Genomic DNA, 9720 nt, shown 5'->3' on the forward strand with positions numbered 1-9720 from the left:
CCCTTAGTCCAGTGCTGCCCCTTAGTCCAGTGCTGCCCCTTAGTCCGGTGCTGTCCCTTAGCCTGGTGCTGCCTCTTAGTCCGGTGCTGCCCATTAATCCAGGTGGGTTTAAGTGGAGGGTGGTCATTGGGAGGAGGTTAAGAAAGCGGGTAGTAACTATAGTGGGGTGGTGGTCAAGCCCGGAGCCGGAACCGCCTCCGGGGAGCAACACCCACCCAGCCCTCCCCTATTGTGGGGTTGTGAGGCGCGGTCGCAGTCCGCGCCTTTAGGGGGGGGTACTGTGACGTTCTGGCTCCGGGACTCTTAGTTGTGAGCCAGGGTTGTCATTTTCTTTTGGGTGTATTTCTATGTGGGACCTAGTTGTTTCATTTCTATGTTTGGGTTTTATGTTGATTAGTCATATGACTCCCAATCGGAGGTAACGAGTGTCAGCTGTCGGCTCGTTATCTCTGATTGGGAGCCATATTTATACTGTGTGGTTTCACCTTGGTTTTGTGGGTTTTTGTTTCCTTGTTGCTGTTAGTCTATATCAGTATTGGACTTCACTTTCGTCAATTTTGGTTTGTTGTTTTTGATCGTGGTTTCTTATTAATAAAGTCTACGATGTTCGCTCAACACGCTGCGCTTTGGTCTCCTCCTTTCGACGATCGTGACACACATACCCACACAAAAACACACACACTGCTGCTGCTGCCTATTGAAATCACTGGCCACTTTAAGAAGTGGAACACTAGTCACTTTAATAATGTTTACATATCTTGCACTACTCATCTCATATGTATATACTGCATTCTATTCTATAATATTCTACTGTTTCTTAGTCCATGCCGCTCTGTCATTGCTTGTCCATATATGTATATATTCTGAAATCCCATTCCTTACTAGTGTTGTGTGTATTGGATATAGTTTGTGAAATTGTTAGATATTACTGCACTGTCGGAGCTACAGTGAGGGAAAAATGTATTTGATCCCCTGCTGATTTTGTACGTTTCCCACTGACAAAGACATGATCAGTCTATAATTTTAATGGTAGGTTTATTTGAACAGTGAGAGACAGAATAACAACAACATAATCCAGAAAAACGCATGTCAAAAATGTTATCAATTGATTTGCATTTTAATGAGGGAAATAAGTATTTGACCCCTCTACAAAACATTTCTTAGTACTTGGTGGCAAAACCCTTGTTGGCAATCACAGAGGTCAAACGTTTCTTGTAGTTGGCCACCAGGTTTGCACACATCTCAGGAGGGATTTTGTCCCACTCGTCTTTGCAGATCTTCTCCAAGTCATTAAGGTTTCGAGGCTGACGTTTGGCAAATCGAACCTTCAGCTCCCTCCACAGATTTTCTATGGGATTAAGGTCTGGAGACTGGCTAGGCCACTCCAGGACCTTAATGTGCTTCTTCTTGAGCCACTCTTTTGTTGCCTTGGCCGTGTGTTTTGGGTCATTGTCATGCTGGAATACCCATCCACGACGCATTTTCAATGCCCTGGCTGAGGGAAGGAGGTTCTCACCCAAGATTTGACGGTACATGGCCCCGTCCATCGTCCCTTTGATGCGGTGAAGTTGTCCTGTCCCCTTAGCAGAAAAACACCCCCAAAGCATAATGTTTCCACCTCCATGTTTGACGGTGGGGATGGTGTTCTTGGGGTCATAGGCAGCATTCCTCCTCCTCCAAACACGGTGAGTTGCCAAAGAGCTCGATTTTGGTCTCATCTGACCACAACACTTTCACCCAGTTCTCCTCTGAATCATTCAGATGTTCATTGGCAAACTTCAGACGGCCCTGTATATGTGCTTTCTTGAGCAGGGGGACCTTGCGGGCGCTGCAGGATTTCAGTCCTTCACGGCGTAGTGTGTTACCAATTGTTTTCATGATGACTATGGTCCCAGCTGCCTTGAGATCATTGACAAGATCCTCCCGTGTAGTTCTGGGCTGATTCCTCACCGTTCTCATGATCATTGCAACTCCACGAGGTGAGATCTTGCATGGAGCCCCAGGCCGAGGGAGATTGACAGTTCTTTTGTGTTTCTTCCATTTGCGAATAATCGCACCAACTGGTGTCACCTTCTCACCAAGCTGTTTGGCGATGGTCTTGTAGCCCATTCCAGCCTTGTGTAGGTCTACAATCTTGACCCTGACATCCTTGGAGAGCTCTTTGGTCTTGGCCATGGTGGAGAGTTTGGAATCTGATTGATTGATTGCTTCTGTGGACAGGTGTCTTTTATACAGGTAACAAACTGAGATTAGGAGCACTCCCTTTAAGAGTGTGCTCCTAATCTCAGCTCGTTACCTGTATAAAATACACTTGGGAGCCAGAAATCTTTCTGATTGAGAGGGGGTCAAATACTTATTTCCCTCATTAAAATGAAAATCAATTTATAACATTTTTGACATGCGTTTTTCTGGATTTTTTTGTTGTTATTCTGTCTCTCACTGTTCAAATAAACCTACCATTAAAATTATAGACTGATCATTTCTTTGTCAGTGGGCAAACGTACAAAATCAGCAGGGGATCAAATACTTTTTTCCCTCACTGTAGAAGCACAAGCATTTCGCTACACCCGCTATAACATCTGCTAAACACGTGTATGTGACAAATACATTTTGATTTGATTTGATTCAATTTGATACAATGGTTGTACAATATTTGGTGGTGCAGAGTACATTAACAATAGTGCGTAACTTTAGACAGACACTCTGTGACAGTTTTAACTTCTTTTTTTATTGTGGCCTTGAACTGAAGTTATAATTTTGCATTGTTTTTAGTTCCCGAGCTGAGGATTGTCATAGTGTGGAAGACAGGAGAAGGGAAGAGCGCATCAGGAAACACCATCCTGGGAAGAACAGAGTTCGCAGTAGATTGTGCTTTCCAGTCTGTTACCAAACAATGTGATTGTAGCAGTGAGATGGGCTTCACAGTCATCGACACCCCGGGTCTGTTTGACACTCAACTCTCAGAGTCTTCAGTGAGGACCCAACTGGTGGAGTGCATCGCCCTCTCCTCTCCTGGACCCCATGTCTTTCTGCTTCTTGTCCCAATTGGTTGTTTCACAGATGAAGAGCAGAATACTGTTAAGAGGATCCAGGACATGTTTGGAGAGGCAGCAGGGAGACACACCATGGTTCTGTTCACCTGCGGAGATAGATTAAAAGAGAAGAGAATTGAGGAGTTCATCCAAGAGACTGGTGCAAGTCTAAAGCAAATCATTGAGACATGTGGAAACAGATACCACGTCTTCAACAATGAGAACTTGGACGATCGTGAGCAAGTAAAGCATCTGATGGACAAAGTTACAGCCATGGTGAAAGAGAATGAAGAGGAATACTACACCAACGACATGTACCAACAAGTGGAGAAAGCCATCCAGAGGAGAGAGGAAGAACTGAAATGGGGGTATGAAAAAGAGCTGAAAGATAAAGAAGATCTGGAGTCAGAATTAGAGCGAGCAATGAAGGCACTGGCTCTGAAAGACTCTGATATACAAGAAAAACAGAAAGAGATAGATGACCTGCATGGACAAGTGAAACGGATAAGAGAGGTGTCACGAACGTCTAATGAGGGAGACCAAAGCGCAGCGCGTTGAGCGAACATGACTTTCTTTAATTAAAGTACACTCTACAAAAACAACAAACAATGACGAATCGTGAAGTCCTCAGTTACAATGACTGACACGGAACAAAAACCCACAACACTAAGGTGAACACTGACAGTTTAAATATGGCTCCCAATCAGAGATAACGAGCCGACAGCTGACACTCGTTACCACTGATTGGGAGTCACACGACCAAACAAGGAAACACAACCAAATACAACACAACCAATACCAAACACCACCAAATGAACACACCCTGGCTCAAAATACACAGTCCCGGAGCCAGAGCGTGACAGTACCCCCCCCTAAAGGCGCGGACTCCGACCGCGCCTACACCCCAAATAGGGAAGGGCTGGGTGGATATTGCTCCTCGGAGGCGGCTCCGGCTCCGGGCTTGACCACCACTCTACTACAATCCCCCCGTAGTGCCCCCAGTCCGATCTGACCCAGTTAGCTGGATCAGGACTGCCGACGCGCACCCCTGGCTTGGCGCGTGAGGCAGGAATGGACCGGACCTGGCAGACGATATGCACCCTTTGCATGGTGTGTGGAGCCGGAACAGGCCTCACCAGGCTGAAGACTCGCATCCCTGGCTTGGTGCGAGTAGCAGGAATGGGCTGAATCCGGCTGACGACTCGCACCCTTGGCTTGGTGCGAGTAGCAGGAATGGGCTGAATCCGGCTGACGACTCGCACCCTTGGCTTGGTGCGAGTAGCAGGAATGGGCTGAATCCGGCTGACGACTCGCACCCTTGGCTTGGTGCGAGTAGCAGGAATGGGCTGAATCCGGCTGACGACTCGCACCCTTGACTTGGTGCGAGTGGCAGGAATGGGCCGGACTGGGCTGGCGACGCGCACCACAGACCTGGTGCGGAGAGCAGGAACGGGCAGAGCCGGGCTGACGAGACGCACCACAGGCTTGATGCGGAGAGCAGGCACGGGCCGTGCCGGACTGACGACGCACACCACTGGCTTGGTGCGGGAAGCTTGGATGGACCGGACTGTACTAGGGACACACACCACTGGCCCTACACCGGGATCTGGAACGGGCCGGACCGGACTGGCAACACACGCCAGTACCTCTCGCCGTGCCTCTACTTCCTCCATCCCCTCTTCGACCAGTGGCCCCCGTAACCCGGCGGCCTTCTCCGGCAACCCACTGGGCCGCTCTATCGCGGCCTCCTGCTGGTCCGACGTCGTGAGCCCCCCCCTAAAAATTTTCGGGGCGTCTCTCCTACCCGTGGACCAGGTCTCCATGTCCCTCGCCAGCCTCTCGCCCTTCTGCCATAATGTCAAGCCCTTCTCCTCCTCACTCGGCTTGACCCAGTCCAGGAGGCGAAGGAGATCTGTGAGGGATCTCCCTGGCGATGGCTCCTGGACACGCTGCTTGGTCCCATCTTGGTGGGTTTTTCTGTCACGAACGTCTAATGAGGGAGACCAAAGCGCAGCGCGTTGAGCGAACATGACTTTCTTTAATTAAAGTACACTCTACAAAAACAACAAACAATGACGAATCGTGAAGTCCTCAGTTACAATGACTGACACGGAACAAAAACCCACAACACTAAGGTGAACACTGACAGTTTAAATATGGCTCCCAATCAGAGATAACGAGCCGACAGCTGACACTCGTTACCACTGATTGGGAGTCACACGACCAAACAAGGAAACACAACCAAATACAACACAACCAATACCAAACACCACCAAATGAACACACCCTGGCTCAAAATACACAGTCCCGGAGCCAGAGCGTGACAAGAGGACAAAGACTTGCTAAAAAAGCAGAAGGAGACAGTCAGAGGGAAGGCAGAAAAAGAAGAATATTGTTGTTGAATTTACTAGAAAATATGCTGAATGCTGTGCCACACAATGATGTTCTACACCAACATGTTGTAAAAGATTAGAGCCTGTTGGCATGGTGTCATTATGAAGTTAGTGATTGACTTCATAACTCTCACTCCTTGTTGTGGGCAGCCATGTTAGGCTTGGGCAGCCATTTTACTGTAAATCATTATATTGGACTCTGCAAATCCAACAGCAGCCAAGGATTTGCATAATGCTTGCTTACATAATGCAATATCAATCTCATGTTCATGTACATTATATTCTATGATGAATATATTTTTATGGAATACATTGCAGTGTATCTTTGATAAACCAGGCTCTGTCTTAGCCGGCCGCGACCGGGAGACCCATGGGGCGGCGCACAATTGGCCCAGCGTCGTCCAGGGTAGGGGAGGGAATGGCCGGCAGAGATGTAGCTCAGTTGGTAGAGCATGGTGTTTGCAACGCCAGGGTTGTGGGTTCAATTCCCACGGGGGGCCAGTATAAAAAATAATGTATGCACTCACTAACTGTAAGTCGCTCTGGATAAGAGCGTCTGCTAAATGACTAAAATGTAATAAACCTTCCATTTTGTAATACAGTATCAATTTCCTAAATTCCATTTTGTAATACAGTATCAATTTCCTAAATTCAATCTTATAAACAAATTATAGTGTACAAAAACCATATTAATAGATTTATTTGTATAAATCATGTTTTGTTATTGAATTTAACTGCCAAATACTGAAGTAAAAATGCTGTTATTGATGTCATTGTCTTAGTAGGTGAGGTCAGAGGTCAGCTACTGCACAGTCGATATTGGCACTAAACCTTAGTTGAGCCATGCATCGTCTGAGCAGGGGAACAACTTCCTGCCCCTGTCACCATTATACGCACACAGTTGCTACTTTTAGGGGGTGGAGAAAGACTAGGTCTCAAAGCACAGAGACTAGAAGAGGAAATGACTGTTTATACAGCATATCCCCTCCTGTAGCTCAGTTGGTAGAGCATGGCGCTTGTAACCCCAGGGTAGTGGGTTCGATCCCCGGGACCACCCATACATAAAAATGTATGCACACATGTGTAAGTCGCTTTGGATAAAAGCGTCTGCTAAATGGCATATTATTATTATTACTGTAGAAACCAGCCATCGTAGTGGAGCAGGCACATGATTTTATAGAAAATGTGTCTTTGCTTCATAACTCCCTGCCCTCTATACACAACTTTATTTTTTAACTCATAATACAAGTATGCTCATTGGAGTCACCGTGCAACAATGTTACTTCCCCTTTAAGTCTATCCTTCCTGTTATGCCACCATCTCTTTGAGTGTGTGGCAGCCTGTCACATGATTTCTTAGAAAATGTGTCTGCATTAGATCTCGCTGCCCTCCAGACACGTTTGTGTTGACTCAAAAGTGTCCATAATGCATCAAGTTTCTATGTTGATACAACATGAGGGAATAAATTGACTGTGGTGCATAGTGGATAATGAGTCTTGCTTTCAATTATGAGAACCATGGTTCTGTGAGGTCCTAAGAATATCACAATACAGAATTATCACATGGATGAAGTAATTCATTACATTATGTCCCTTAGGGAAATGTACTTGACAAATGCTTGATGGCTGAAATGTGTCCATTATGAGTGTTAATAATAAATCTAAGTAATACTTTATTTGAGTTCCTAATATTTTTCCAGAGTCGGTTACTCCTGATAAAATGTAACTCGATACAACAACCTTTTCCAGTGATCACTAAAAAATTATGGCAAAAACAGCTAAGTATTTGTTCATCAACCCCCCAAATATATTCTACTGTTATTGTAGCCTACATTAAGAATTACACATTAGTAACAGTAGAATATATTTTTTTTATTAACTTTATTTGAACAGGGACAATGTACGACAAAACATAAGTCTCAGAAGTGAGAAGAGATAGGTTGCAACAGATTTAGCTAACATCTCATTTACATTTGCAGTCTTCCTGTCAACGTGGCTTGTGGTAACCACAATACTTTCCATCTCTCATATCTCATGACTTGTCTTTACATGAAGACGACCATATAGATGTCTTACTCCAAGTGTTCAGTGTAGATATTCCAGTGATGATATGAGTTAATGTCTAGTGTTCTCTGGCTTGGCTGTCCTGAAGTGTTCCAATTAAAATGTCTTTAGGCCCTTTTCAAATCAAATCAAATCAAATCACATTTTATTTGTAACATACACGTGTTTAGCAGATGTTATAGCGGGTGTAGCGAAATGCTTGTGCTTCAAGCTCCGACAGTTCAGTAATATCTAACAAGTAATATCTAACAATTTCACAACATATACCCAATACACACAAAACTAGTAAGGAATGGGATTTAAGAATATATACATATATGGACAAGCAAAGACAGAGCGGCATGGACTAAGATACAGTAGAATATTATAGAATAGAATGCAGTATATACATATGAGATGAGTAGTGCAAGATATGTAAACATTATTAAAGTGACTAGTGCTCCATTTCTTAAAGTGGCCAGTGATTTCAATAGGCAGCAGCAGCCTCTATTGTGCTAGTGATGGCTATTTAACAGTCTGATGGCCTTGAGATAGAAGCTGTTTTTCATTCTCTCGGTCCCAGCTTTGATGCACCTGTACTGTCCTCGCCATCTGGATGATAACGGGGTGAACAGGCAGTGGCTTGGGTGGTTGATGTCTTTGATGATCTTTTTGGCCTTCCTGTGACATCGGGTGCTGTATGTGTCTTGGAGGGCGGGTAGTTTGCCCCTGGTAATGCGTTCGGCAGACCGCACCACCATCTGGAGAGCCCTGCGGTTGCGGGCGATGCAGTTGCCGTACCAGGCGGTGATACAGCCCGACAGGATGCTCTCAATTGTGCATTTGTAAAGGTTTGTGAGGGTTTTAGGTGATAAGCCGAATTTCTTCAGCCTCCTGAGGTTGAAGAGGCTCTGTTGCGCCTTCTTCACCACACTGTCTGCGTGGGTGGACCATTTCAGTTTGTCGGTGATGTGTACGCCAAGGAACTTGAAGCTTTCCACCTTCTCCACTGCGGTCCCGTCGATGTGGATAGGGGGGTGCACCCTCTGCTGTTTCCTGAAGTCCACGATCATCTCCTTTGTTTTGTTGATGTTGAGTAAGAGGTTATTTTCCTGGCACCACACTCCCAGAGCCCTCACCTCCTCCCTGTAGGTGGTCTCGTCATTGTTGGTAATCAAGCCTACTACTGTTGTGTCGTCTGCAAACTTGATGATTGAGTTGGAGGCGTGCTTGGCCACGCAGTCATGGGTGAACAGGGAGTACAGGAGGGGGCTGAGCACGCACCCTTGTGGGGCCCCAGTGTTGAGGATCAGCGAAGTGGAGATTTTGTTTCCTACCTTCACCACCTTGGGGGCGGCCCGTCAGGAAGTCCAGGACCCAGTTGCACAGGGCGGGGTTCAGACCCAGGGCCTCGAGCTTAATGATGAGCTTGGAGGGTACTATGGTGTTGAAGGCTGAGCTATAGTCAATGAACAGCATTCTTACATGGGTATTCCTCTTGTCCAGATGGGATAGGGCAGTGTGCAGTGTGATGGCGATTGCATCGTCTGTGGATCTATTGGGGTGGTAAGCAAATTGAAGTGGGTCTAGGGTGACAGGTAAGGTAGAGGTGATATGATCCTTGACTAGTCTCTCAAAGCACTTCATGATGACAAAGGTGAGTGCTACAGGGCGATAGTCATTTAGTTCAGTTACCTTTACTTTCTTGGGTACAGGAACAATGGTGGCCATCTTGAAGCATGTGGGAACAGCAGACTGGGAAAGGGAGAGATTGAATATGTCCATAAACACACCAGCCAGCTGGTCTGTGCATGCTCTGAGGACGCAGCTAGGGATGCCATCTGGGCCGGCAGCCTTGCGGGGGTTAACATGCTTAAATGTCTTAATCACGTCGGCCATGGAGAAGGAGAGGCCACAGTCCTTGGTAGTGGGCCTCGTTAGTGGCACTGTGTTGTCCTCAAAGCAGGAGAAGAAGGTGTTTAGCTTGTCTGGAAGCGAGACGTCAGTGTCGGCGACATGGCTGGTTTTCCTTTTGTAGTCCGTGATTGTCTGTAGTCCCTGCCACATACGTCTCGTGTCTGAGCCGTTGAATTGCGACTCCACTTTGTCTCTATACTGATGTTTTGCCAGTTTAATTACCTTGCGGAGTGAGTAGCTACACTGTTTTTATTCTGCCATATTCCCCGTCACCTTGCCATGGTTGAAAGTGGTGGTTCGCGCTTTCAGATTTGCGCGAATGCTGCCATCTATCCA

General features: G+C 46.3%; 1 pseudogene across 1 annotated transcript; it reads left to right on the forward strand.

Annotated features, from left to right (window-relative positions):
• Positions 1–2638: 2638 nt before the first annotated feature.
• On the forward strand, positions 2639–5474 carry LOC311110206 (GTPase IMAP family member 7-like; annotated as a pseudogene). The gene is made up of 3 exons: positions 2639–2666; positions 2773–3545; positions 5363–5474. The product of its transcript is annotated as a GTPase IMAP family member 7-like (transcript).
• Positions 5475–9720: the final 4246 nt, after the last annotated feature.

The sequence above is a fragment of the Coregonus lavaretus genome (genome assembly GCF_964263955.1).
Source record: "Coregonus lavaretus genome assembly, contig: SUPER_35_unloc_2, whole genome shotgun sequence".
In the NCBI taxonomy this organism is placed as follows: Eukaryota; Metazoa; Chordata; class Actinopteri; order Salmoniformes; family Salmonidae; genus Coregonus; species Coregonus lavaretus.